This window comes from Fukomys damarensis, unplaced genomic scaffold (assembly GCF_012274545.1).
Source record: "Fukomys damarensis isolate Sample0158 unplaced genomic scaffold, DMR_v1.0_HiC HiC_scaffold_18, whole genome shotgun sequence".
Taxonomy (NCBI): Eukaryota; Metazoa; Chordata; class Mammalia; order Rodentia; family Bathyergidae; genus Fukomys; species Fukomys damarensis.
This window is the reverse complement of record NW_022900930.1, coordinates 8,937,645-8,951,304: the sequence shown is the minus strand read 5'-3', so window position 1 is coordinate 8,951,304 and position 13,660 is coordinate 8,937,645. Positions and strand designations below refer to the sequence as shown.

At 36.0% G+C, this 13,660-nt stretch overlaps 1 protein-coding gene and 1 long non-coding RNA gene across 9 annotated transcripts in view; both read left to right on the top strand.

The window, feature by feature from the left end:
* The window catches only part of Nrg1 (neuregulin 1), a 1,021,078-nt gene that overhangs the window by 682,902 nt on the left and 324,516 nt on the right, over positions 1-13,660 (top strand). The window lies entirely within an intron of this gene.
* The window catches only part of LOC104848384, a 34,019-nt gene continuing 25,367 nt past the window's right edge, over positions 5,009-13,660 (top strand). For both annotated transcript variants that reach the window (XR_002024742.2, XR_776391.3), the window contains exon 1: positions 5,009-5,169. This is a non-coding gene — a long non-coding RNA (uncharacterized LOC104848384). The remainder of the gene's footprint in view (positions 5,170-13,660) is intronic.

Below are 13,660 nucleotides of genomic sequence, written 5' to 3'. Positions count from 1 at the left end.
TTTTTTGAGACAGGGTCTCACTATGTAGTTGAGACTGACCTGGAACTCACTATGTAGCCCAGGCTGGTCTCGAACTCACAGTGATCCTTCTGCCTCAGCCTCCTGAGAAATGGGGTTACAGGCATGCACCACCACACCTGGCTTCCTACAGCTTCTTTAACCTGTAGAAGTTTGTATCCTAGCTCAAACCCTCTTCCTATAACAATTATGGTTTCATTTTACCAGACTTTGAGTAACAACATGATGGGAGAAACAAACTAAAGAGGAGAAAGAAGAAAGGAGAAAGAAAAGGGGAAAAGGAGGAGATGACATGCCACAGTTGACTTTGAAAAGCTCATCCCCCAAAACATCCTAGGAGATCTCAACATAATTTCTCCTGGGTCTGATGTAAATGGAGATGCTAGAGTAGGAGCCTGAGTTTACCACTGTGCTAAAGCAGCTGTTATCTGTGTTGGTGATATTCATTGTTATATAGATCTAAATCGAGTTGGGATTAGGAATCCACCTTTCTCCCTGAGCTTGTTATGATTCAGTCACTTGAAAAAAAAAAAAAAAAAAAGGTTCCAGATGAGGATTTTAATACCCAGGAGACCTGGGAGAGCTGGCTATGGGCAATATGAAATTTCCAATCAGAATTTTCGTCAGCCTTGGTTAGCTCTACTCACAACCTCATCCATGCACATGTTGCCAGTCTTACCCCTGAGAGTAAGTTACAGAACTTTAGGGGTCATGGCCACTAAGTGTGAGTATGAATCAGGTATATGGAAAAGCCTTTCTGTGGTTATAAGTAAGTAGGTTAACTGCACAAATATCTGATCTAATCATTATTTTCTTTGTATATTTGTGCATCCAAACCCAGGAGATGATAGGTCATTATGAAGCAAAATTTCCAGCATCAAGGTTTACCCCCGAGGTGTGCCACATTTTCCTAGCAGTGACTGAAGATAGGTGTGCTGGTGGTTTATAGTAGTAGATGCTCGCTGAATTAATGACTGTATCAACAAGAATCTTTTAAGTAGATTCCAGGACAGTAAGAGAGAAGGTAGTCACAGAGTGCAGTTGTTGCCTTGTTGGGCTCTGCTTCCAAACAGAGGGGCTAGAAACAATACGACAGAATGAGGGTACACGTTACGATTTTGAAACTTTCAGTTTATCCATCGGGCTGCTGATACAAGAGTGTTTTTCCCCCAAAATGCTTCATTTCTAAGAACACCATTTCAGTGTTACTGGCTTTTTCCTTCACCAATTCTATTTTCATCTTTCTGCCTTTGCTCGTAATGACCTTTAGGTGATAAATTAGTAATAGTAAGAATCGATAAAAAGATGAAATTTTCCATTTGAAAAATAGAAGTGAGTTTTATTTTTAAGGAAAGAAAAAATGAACATTGCAGATGGAAGTTCCTCAATTTTGAATGTACTCATCTGGCTTCTGGGAAATGCTAAATATTTATTGGCCTCCCTTCATAATACCACAACCAAATGCCACACAATATGTTCACCTGCTTGAACAGACAGTGTTCATTTAGCAATTTATAACATAAAGTGCCTTCATTTACTAGTCATTGTTGAAATAAAGAAAACTCTTCCTGGGGCCAGGAGCATAACTAGGTGGTAGAACATGTCTGGAGTATGCATGGCTGAGAAACCCAGGGTCCTGCACCAAACAAACACACAGACAAACGTGATTTCAAAGTTCTCTTAAAATGTTTTCTCAGCTTGATGTTGTAGCTTTACTGTTCCCCTTGAAGAATCACAGGTCCCAAGAGAAAATGTAAAGAACCACGCATCAAGTGCCATTTCATCAGTAGGGGCAGTCGTGATTCCTCCATTAATCCTTGGCATGCATTGCAAAGAAGACTGTCCAGTGAGATGAGAGAATTTTTCTATTCAAGATGAATATCCCTTCTCCAAAATGCTTTGGACTGGAAGTGTTTTGGATTTCAGATATTTTCAGATTTTGGAATATTTGCATAAGCATAACAAAAAATCTTGAAGGTATGACAACTCTAAATATGAAATTCGTTTATGTTGAATTTATATTTTATACAAAGAACCCAGAGGTAGTTTTTTAAAATATTTTTGATGCTCCGATGTTTTTATACAGACCAATAACAGGAAATCAGGTGGGGAATTTTTCTCTTGTGGCATCGGGTTGGGCTCAAAAGGTTTCAGTTTTCCGAGCATTTCAGCATTTGAATTTTCAGGTTAGGGATATGTAGTCCCTATTAGGTACAAGGATAAGGCTTAATATTTGCTGAATTGTGTTCTACCTCTGACAGACCCAAGTCTTGCAGAATTTATTGCATATTGAGAAGGCACAAGTGTTCTACTCGGGTGTGACAGACCCGTTCCCTGCCTTTCTGAGTGTATGCCGACTCTCTCCTCTTAGTTTCTCTTATAGTTAAAAGATCAACTACCAACTCTTGTTACTCCTTTCACCTAATATCTCTGAAGTCTGTATTTCTTTGCGCCTCTATTGTCACCCTTTTCATCCTGGCCTTCGTCATATATCTCCTGACGTGCTGATTGATCTCCCTCATTCTTATTACTCCCTTTGTAGTCTTTCTCTGCAATCCCTGGGGATACTGCTTTGAATGCCACGTAAGTGATGATTACAAGGACCCGTCTGGTGGATCTGCAGCTTTCTTTCTATCTCACTGCTCACTGACTCGCCCTTCTCACTCTAGCTCTGGCCTACATCCTGAAAGTTGCCATATCCTCTTGAGGTCTCTGGTGTCCTGATGTCAGGAATGCTTCCTTGACTCCTCCTGACCCGCTTGTCTACAGTGATTCCTGTTCATCACTGAGACGTCATTTTCCTTGGCAGCCCTTTCTCCTAGGTGATCTCCCATCTGCTCCTGCGCTGTCTACTTCCTACAACCCATCTCTGATGACACTCTGGGGCAATCGTCTACTTATCTGTCCAGTTCCTTCCCTAGTCCAGGAGCTCCTCAAGGGCAGGGACTATGTTTATCTTGTTCTCATTTGCATCACCAGGATCTAACATGGTGATTAGCACTTAGTAGGTGTTAAATAAATATTTGTTGAATTTTTAAAAATTAAGTTAGAATTCAATACTTTCTGAATCGACTGTAAAGACATACTAGACTGGGATGCTCTGACAACTACTTCAAAATGCCTATTACTTTTACGTAGAATTGTGATTTTTTGAAAATGGGATTTTAAAAATATTTTGTATTTCTTACACACGTATATAAAAGCAGATTTATTTTGCCTGTGTTTACTACATCTTTATAACAGCGCAATTCATCACAGTTTGATCAGCCTCGTCAACAGATGAATGAATAGGGGAAATGTGGTGTAAACACACAAAGGAAATGGATGGACTTGAAATCATAATTTTAAGTGGAGTGAATGAGACATTCATGCTTGACTATTTCATGGTTTCTTTTATATGAGAAACATAAAATATGTATAAATAAAAAGCAAAATGAGAGATACTGTAAGTAGGGAGATAACTCTTTCTCAAAGAGAAAGAGGATTAAGAGATGGAAGGAGGGTCAAGGAAGGAAGGGGCAGGGGATGGAAAAAGAAATTAAGATATATCATGTATGTGCACCAACTACTCAAAGAGAAGGAAACATGACGTAAAAAAGGAAGATGATCAGTGAATGAGTTGAGAGGGAGGGTGTGAAGAAAAGGAGGATTAAAAAGGACTGAGTAATACATTATGTACGTGTACCGACTAATGAAAACTCTATGTACTGCACACTTGTACTAATAAAAAATAAATTGACTTGCAGACATTCAATACAAAAAATAAAGCTCTTAATAAGCCCTTTACCAAGATTAATTATGTGATTATATACATTTTTAATTGACTAAAATGAATAGTTCACAGAATAATTAAGGGAGAGATTCACCTGCTTATTTTTTAGACATAGTTTTCTCAATTTAAAGAATAACTCAGTCACTATAAGGCAGTTATTTGAAAATGTCAACAGTGTGGGCTGAGGAATTTAGCTCAGTGGCACTACACCTGCCTTGCCGGTGCGAGGTCTTCAATTCAATTCCCACTACTAAAAAAAAAAAACAAAAAAAGTCAACAGTGTGGGTTAGGGTTGTAGCTTAGTAATAGAGCATTTGCCTCGCATGCCAGGTCTAGGATGCAATCCCCAGCACTGAAAAAAAAAGAAAGAAATAGAATTTGTAGACATTAAAACACAGATCCACCAATCATTAAAAAGTATTATAACTTTTGAAAAGCAGGCATTGTCTATGAAAGAAGAAAGCAGTTAAGCACTTACTGCCAGGAGTCACGTTAGTAAAATATTTTGCTAATGACAGAAAGAAGATTATTCTTTTGAAAAAATAAAGGGCTGGAGACAGCCACTATCAAGATGACAGCCCATGCATTATTAGGTGCTGAAAATAAGGGGACCGTATAGATCTGAATGGTGACTATGATTCCTTATAAAACTGTTCCTGACAGCAGTTTGAAAATAGAATTACACTCTTCCTCTAAATACTTTTAATTTAGTAAAGCCCTTAGTTGAAACATTTACAAGCAAATGTGTGCTTTTAATCATTGTTACATTCCGCAAGAGTGGGACCTTTGGCATACAGATCGCTGACATGAAGTAAGCAAAGCATGTGAAGACAGTACATTTTGAAAGTTCAGTTTACAAATCTAAGTAATATTTTCTCTCTTTTGGTTTATTTTAATGTGCCCGGTTACATCATCATCATCATAACGTGACCTCCCTTCACCCCAAAAATAGTGCCTTTAATTGCCTTACACTTAAACCCCTGCTTTATATGAAAACCTCCTATATGTCTGTTTATCCAAGCTATTTCTTTCCACTTGAATAGAGGGAATTCGTAGGATCTCCTCAGCATGATAAATCTGATGATGTTTTTCCATGTCGGTGTTTTGGTGTCATTTAGTTACTCAGTTATTGACCTCGTGATGTTTTCAGTGATTTGGAAACGGTAAAGTGACCCTTAAGTAAAAATCTTTTAATTAAAGCAAACAAAGGATCAGCTTTACCGGAAAGCAGTCAGTCAGCAAGTTCTCGTTCTTGACATCCAGAGGACGCTTGTGCAGAGAGCTGAAGAGAGAAGCCAGGGCCGATATTGGAAGATGGTCGCCCCCAGCACCCGTGGCCTCCGCCTTCACTTGGACTCTTTCATTGATGCTTGTTTGTAGTGAGTATCTTTTCAGAGATTTCTTGAAAATGGCAGTTTCCCCAGACCACATAGCTGTGAGGCCGGGAGTTATCTTTCTTTCTTTCTATTTTTAATTAACTTACAAGTTTTCCTCTAGACTTTTTTATTTGGCATAATTTTTTATTTGGAGAGAGGCAGACGACATGGTTTTCTTCCCCCATATGCCACAGGACACCATCTTCTCATGGGAAACGAGGCTATATTTTGATTGAAGTTATAGTTTATTTCCCCAGTAGGAGAAAACTGTTGCCGACTTTGATTCGCAGCTGAAACTTGCATTGGGGAACGTGTAATAATGGCAATGTCTAGTATCAAGTTACTATCCTAGTCTCCTTTGCCTGCTTCTCTCCCATCTACTCTTTCCTGATATTTGCTTTCTTTAGTTCCTGCTCTACATCCCTTATGCCCTCTAAGTTCTGTTCATTCTCCGTGTCTACCCATTCTTTCTGCTTCTATGGTCCTCCTATTTTTCATTTTTTCGTAACGTTGTGATCAGTTAATAGCAACCTAGGATGATTTCTATTCTTCTTCCTTGATCTATCAAGTCTTTATACATTTTCACCTTTACCTTTATCCATACTGTGAGATTACTTACAACTAGAGCAAGCTTCGTACCTCTACGCTGCATTATAAGTCAGGGGATAGAGTGATTCCTGAATAGTTTTCAATATGTTACATTTCTTTTCTGTCATTCATCTTTCTAGGCTCCATTCACAGATCGTGATGCCACTTTGCATCCTTTGTGCCATGTTTTTTTTTTTGTTTTTTTTTTAATCTTTGTCCTCTATGTCTGTAACCTTTAGTCACTTGGAACAGGCACAAAACATGGGGCTCTGACATAAACCACATTTTTTCAGTCCCTGGAGATCTTGCCTCATCCTTAGCAGCAACTTACAAAGTAGGTCTGGGCCTGGGGAAATTCTCCTCTTTCAGCCTTTTCCTTTTTGACAATTTGAGGGTGTTTTCACAGGCTGATTTACCAAGAAAACACTCTAAATCCCCGAGGATTACATATCCCTTGCTTTGTGGTCATTTCCCAGAGACCAAGCTTAATGAAACCTTTTATTTACCCCTTCCCCTCCTTTCCTTGCCCCTCCTCTTTTCCTTTTCATAAAACTTGACGTCACCTTGGTCTTCAAGTGAGATTGCTTTAGCCCACCTATCCCGCTTGGCACAACAATTTGACAAAAAAACCAAAACCATCATTTTTACTGCGTGGCCTAACAAGAAGAGTTTTTCTGTGCTTCTGTGCTCTATTATGGGCAAACTCTCAAGTGGCAGGCACCGCAAACAGGAGGAAATGTCAGCCTAACAAGATGGTTCATGATAGCATGAAATCAGTGATGAGTAGAATAATTTCTGCAATCACTTTAACCCTCAACAAAAAGAGAATGTAGGGAAGAGATATTTCAGTCTATGGCAACTTGATAAATACCGTCCTCTTCACACACTACCTTCTGAATAATAATAGTGGCCTTCACTTCTTTCTCCTGAAGGTACAAGGCACTGCTTCAGTTATGTGGGCAATAGAGCCTATGTGAATGTGTGACTAGTGCAAGACTTTTTTAAAAATTGCAGTGCACGTTTGCTGTACATAATGATTACATGCCTCATGGGAAGTCAGCGTGCACACACAACACATCCTAATTATTTGTCTTATCCCATTCCTCTCCCGTCTCTCTCCCTCCCTCATAATAATGACATCGAACATATGCCAGCTGCAACTCAACTAGTAATTGCTGGAGCTGGGTTTGGGCCTTGTGTAACACTGTCCTATTTTCCAGTATAGAATTATTTTTGGCAGAGCGTAGTGATTTTGAGCATCTTTTCCGTACTTATTTGCATAGATAATACTCCTTTAGCAAAGTGTCTGTGCAAATCTTTTGCTCACTGATTGATTGGGTTGTTTATTTTCTTATTACTGAAGTGTAAAAGTGTTTTATGTATACTAGAGACAAGTTATTTTTCAGATATGTGTTGTGTGGCTTGCCTCTTCAGGCCTTTAACATTACCATTTGCAGAGAAGATGCTGAATTTTCTCAAATGAAGTTTATCAAGTTTTTCTTTGGGTTGTGCTCTTTCTCATATTGTAGCTAAGAAAGTTTTGCCTGAGAAAACAGTGATCTCTGCCTATCTTTTTTTTTTTTAATCACTGAAGTAAAAGTGTTTTATGTATACTAGAGACAAGTTATTTTTCAGATATGTGTTGTGTGGCTTGCCTCTTCAGGCCTTTAACATTACCATTTGCAGAGAAGATGCTGAATTTTCTCAAATGAAGTTTATCAAGTGTTTCTCTGGGTTGTGCTCTTTCTCATATTGTAGCTAAGAAAGTTTTGCCTGAGAAAACAGTGATCTCTGCCTATCTTTTTTTTTTTGAAGTTTTGTTCTAAACATGTTACAGTTTTAGATTTTACAATTTTTATTATATATTTTAAATTAATTTTCACATATGCTACAAGGAATGGATCAAATTTTAGTTTTTTTTTTCTTTCCACATAGATATTCAACTGTTCTGGAATATTACTTCAATATTTCTTTTTTTATTCATTAAATTTATTGGTACATTTTAGGTATACAATATGATGACATCAATTCATCATTGGGAATTTGTACCTTTACCTGATGTATCTTGGTTCTTATTTTTTTCCCCGTTCTTTTGCTCTCCCTTCAACCTCTCCATCCCTCCCTCTTTACAAAGGCTTTGTTTCTGTTTTTCCCTTTTCTCTTATTTTTTCCTTTTCCTTCTTTCCTTTCCCCACTCCTCCCACTCCTCCTGCCCCTTTGGACCTTTTCTTCCAGTGTCACAACAGCTCAATAGCCCATCAACTGATGATTGGAGAAAGAAGATGTGTGGGGTTTTTTTTAATAAAATAGAATAGAATACTACTCAACCATAAAGAATGAGAAACTAGAGACATTTATAGCTAAATGGATGCACACTGAGGCCGTACTCTTAAGTGAAATAAACATGACATGTGTGTGTAAATACCAAATAGCTTCTCTTGTGTGAAAGGGTAGAAAGGATCAATATTTATCTTTTTAAAAGTTATTTGGATTCCTTAGGTTATATGTATTTTCCATTTCTTATGAAAAAGTCTTTAGATTTTAACTGAGATGATTAAATCTGTCGGCTTGAACAAAATTAACACTTTAATAAATCAAGTCATATCTCAAGTTTAAAACTTCCTTCTATAATATTTTTAGTTTTATAGGTCTTGCATATGTTTTTTTCAGAATTACCCCAATTACCACATATTTCTGATATTATTAATAATGGTATTAGTTTATTAATTTAAATTTCAAATTGCTCTCTTATATGATATAAAATACAAATGGGTAAGCACAAGGACTAGAGTTTGATCCCCGGTACCAAAAAAAAAAAAATGCAATTGATATTTTATTATCTTATATCATCAAATTTGTCAAAAACACACTATACTTCTAGTAGCTTTTTGAAGATCGTATGAAATTATAAGCAGTTTGGAGAAGGCATGCCACAATATATGCATTTTTGGGGAAATATCTCTACCTCTGCACAGTATCCATTAATCATTTTCCTCCCACCAAATTCAAGAACACAATTCTCCCAAGATTTTATCAAGAAATATATCACCTCCAGGGTCTAACAATATGTTCCTCATTTCTCATTGGGACCTCAACAGAGTCACTTTATATTTCTGCCTCTAGCAACATTCTGTTTCTAAAAATGTTTATCTTTCTCTAAGATAATGGAAGAGTATTTTCTTTGCTACTCATTTCAGAATTGTCTTTGTATCTTAAAAATCAATTGACTATTTGGGTGGGTCTATCTCTGCTGTCTGTTTTCTGTATCACTGATCTACTTATTTATCCTATACCAATACCACTATAATCATTATATTGCCTTCAAAATAATTCTTGAAGTCAAATACAATAAATTCTTCAATATTTGTCTTTTTTTATTCATTAAATTTATTGGTACATTTTAGGTATACAATATGATGACATCAATTCATCATTGGGAATTTGTACCTTTACCTGATGTATCTTGGTTCTTATTTTTTTCCCCGTTCTTTTGCTCTCCCTTCAACCTCTCCATCCCTCCCTCTTTACAAAGGCTTTGTTTCTGTTTTTCCCTTCTCTTATTTTTTCCTTTTCCTTCTTTCCTTTCCCCACTCCTCCCACTCCTCCTGCCCCTTTGGACCTTTTCTTCCAGTGTCACAACAGCTCAATAGCCCATCAACTGATGATTGGAGAAAGAAGATGTGTGGGGTTTTTTTTAATAAAATAGAATAGAATACTACTCAACCATAAAGAATGAGAAACTAGAGACATTTATAGCTAAATGGATGCACACTGAGGCCGTACTCTTAAGTGAAATAAACATGACATGTGTGTGTAAATACCAAATAGCTTCTCTTGTGTGAAAGGGTAGAAAGGATCAATATTTATCTTTTTAAAAGTTATTTGGATTCCTTAGGTTATATGTATTTTCCATTTCTTATGAAAAAGTCTTTAGATTTTAACTGAGATGATTAAATCTGTCGGCTTGAACAAAATTAACACTTTAATAAATCAAGTCATATCTCAAGTTTAAAACTTCCTTCTATAATATTTTTAGTTTTATAGGTCTTGCATATGTTTTTTTCAGAATTACCCCAATTACCACATATTTCTGATATTATTAATAATGGTATTAGTTTATTAATTTAAATTTCAAATTGCTCTCTTATATGATATAAAATACAAATGGGTAAGCACAAGGACTAGAGTTTGATCCCCGGTACCAAAAAAAAAAAAAATGCAATTGATATTTTATTATCTTATATCATCAAATTTGTCAAAAACACACTATACTTCTAGTAGCTTTTTGAAGATCGCATGAAATTATAAGCAGTTTGGAGAAGGCATGCCACAATCTATGCATTTTTGGGGAAATATCTCTACCTCTGCACAGTATCCATTAATCATTTTCCTCCCACCCAATTCAAGAACACAATTCTCCCAAGATTTTATCAAGAAATATATCACCTCCAGGGTCTAACAATATGTTCCTCATTTCTCATTGGGACCTCAACAGAGTCACTTTATATTTCTGCCTCTAGCAACATTCTGTTTCTAAAAATGTTTATCTTTCTCTAAGATAATGGAAGAGTATTTTCTTTGCTTCTTCCCAATTCTTTCTGAGCCTTAACCTGCATCACCTTAATCCATGTTTCTACCAACTCTCTCTTCAAGGCAATCTAGGGTTCTGCTGTTGTCCTTGAGCACTCTTCAGTTCCCATCCGTTGCCTAATCACAAAGGAATTCTATATATTTGGGTATTTTCTGGAGTAGCATCTCATTTCCCAGTGTCAGACTCTGTATTCATTTCCTACCACAGCAAATTACCTTCACCTAGGTGACTTGATACAACAGAAATTCTTTCTCACACAGTTCTGAAGACTAAAATTCTAGCATCATGATGCTGGCATGACTGTTGTCTACCTGAAAGCTTTAGAGATTAACCTTTCCTCTCCTTTTTGCTCGCTTCTTGGTGGCCAGTGCCTCAGCATTCCTTTACATGTGGGTGCATCACTCCAGTGTTTTGCTTCTGTAGTCCCATGTCCTTTAATAAGTACCTTAGTGATTTAAGGCCTTCCCTAGTCAAGTACAATCTCATCGTAACCAAACTACAACAAAAAAAGAACCTATTTACAAACAGGAACATGACAAATATTCACATGTACCCAAGGTTAGAACTTCAACATATTTTAGGGGAATACAATTCAACACACAGCATTGGATCATTCAACGCTGGGGGTTTTTTGTTTGCTTGTTTTACGTGTGTGTGTGTGTGTGAGTGTGTGTGTGTGTGTGTGTGTGTGTGTGTGTGCTGGGGATCAAACTCGGGATCTTGTGCTGCAAGGCAGGCGGCAGAACCACTAAACTAAATCCCCACTACTGGGTTTATTCAGCTTTTAATTGTTGAACTGTAGGAATTGTGTACATATTCTGATTGTAAGTACTTTATTGGGTTTATAAATTGCAAATATTTCTCTGTATTCTGCGGAATGTCTCTTTATTTTATTGATGATACATTTGGAAGCATTTGAAGCAAAGTTTTTAACATTGCAGAGATCTGGTTAGTTTATTCTTTTTGTCTCTTGTGTCTATTAGTATTAGTATACTTTTGGAGTTATAGTATAAAAAGTATTCCTAATATAAAGTCATGAAGATTTATTTTTGTATTCTCCTAAGAGTATTACACTTTTGATTTTTACATTTAAATCTATGATTGATTTTTGATTAACTTTTATATGTATTACGATGTAAAGGTAAAACATGATTGTTTTGCATGTGGATATCCAGTAGTCCGGCATCATCTGAAAAGACTTCCTATTCCCCATTTAGTTGTCTTGAAACAGTTTTGAAAATTTGTTGACCAATCCATGAGCATGGAATGTCTTTTATTTAGATGTTCTTTAATTTCTTTCAACATATACAATGTACAAACAGTGTACAATGTTTTACATTTCTTTTATAAAATATATCCCAAAGTAATTTTTTGATGCTATTGCAAGTGGAATTATTTCCTTGATTTCATTTTTGGATTTTTCATGAAAAGTATATAGAAATAAGGTTAATTTTTATATACTTATCTTATATCCTGCAACATAGCCAAGCTTAAATCCTTAGTTCTAGTAGTTGCTTTGTGGTTTTCTTTGGATTTTCTGTGGTGTGATCAATATCATCCCATCTATTATGAAAATAATTCTTGAGTTTGATCCCCAGTACCAAAAAAGAAAATAATTCTACTTCATCCATTCTAATCAGAAAGTGTTTGAGTTCTTTGACTTCTTTAATTGCCCTGGTAGAAATTGCAATGTAATGTTAAATAGAACTGATAAGAGCACACATCTTTGTCTCATCTAATTTTAGGTGGATAGATTTTAGTCTTTCACCACTGACTATGAGGTAAACTCAGTGTTATATAGAAGTGTCATTTATCTGATTGTGGAAGTTCCTTTGCAGTCCTAGTTTGCTAAATGTTTTCTCCTGAGAGAACATTGGATTTTTTGGTATATATATATATGATCATTTGGTTTATGTCCTAAATTTTATTAATATGCTACATTAATATGTATATTTTTGTATGTTAAACCAAGCTTGGATTCTTCCTTGGTATGGTATATAACCCTTGTTCTCTTTTACTGGTCTGCTGGTGTTTTGTGGAAGCTTTTTGCATTTATCTCATAAAGGATATTAATTTGTAGTTATCCCTATCCTTTAGTCTTCTAGTTCCACCTTCTCTGACCTCTGCAATCCATGGCTCTGCCCTCAGAATCATTCTCCTTTTGAACTGATGAAATGGTTGATTGGATGTATAATTCACATCCCTAAGACCTTTAGAAGATGACTATGCAATCACACTGTTGGTGTTCTCTGGAGAACATGTTTTGCATGTTGTACAATGTGGTAGACTTAGAACTTTCTAAAACATCAGCACCGATTCATTTCCACATAAGAATTCCTTCCTTATCTCTTTTAACTTACATTTTACTATAAACAGGAAGGATAAAGCAGGCCTTAACCTCCACACGTTGCTTGAAAATATTATTAACTAAAAGTAAAAATTCATCTCTTGTAGGCTCTACTTTCCACCCCATAATGAAGCACAATTTTGCCACATTTTCTGACATTTAACAAAAATCATCTTTCTTCTAGATTCCAATAACGTGTTTCTCATTTCCTTCTGAGATTTCACAAGGAATGCTTTAAATGTTCATCTTTCTACCAATATTCTGTTCTAGTAGAGATTTGTGTGTGTTCTCAGGCAATCCACATCCTCTCTACTGTACTCCTTGTAGCCATCTAAGCTCTCAACAATCCCTTTTAATGTTCATATTTCTACCAAACAGCTATTCAACGAAATGTACACTTTTTTGAGCATACACTTCAAAATTTTTATAACCTTTCCCCATTACCCAATTCTAAAGCCACCTTTTATTTTTAGGTATTAGAGTAGGACCCCCATTCTTTGTTGTTGTTGTTGTTGTTGTTGTTGTTGTTTGTTTTCTGGTACTGGGGATTGAACTCAGGACTTTGTGCCTTCAAAGCGGGCACAGCACCACTTAGCTAAATACCTGGCATGGATCTGATATTCTGATACCAAAATCTTTATCAGAGTTCAACACAGAAGCAGAACTGATAATAGAAACCAATAAGATATATATGGCTTAGTGGCCAACGTCTTGCAAATTTTTTTCTATGTATTATATCTACATTTTTAGTTGTTTCAGATAAGATCTGACCTCATTACTTCATTTCGCCTGAGTGAAAGTCTACTTAAAATTTTAAATCTTAATTTTTTCATTTGTAAAATGAAAATAAAATATATTTTATGAAGTTATTGTAGATGTTCATTTTAATATGTCTATAATTTGACAGTGGCCTGTATATAATAAACATTATATTTTATATAATATTTATGTAATATAATATTATAATT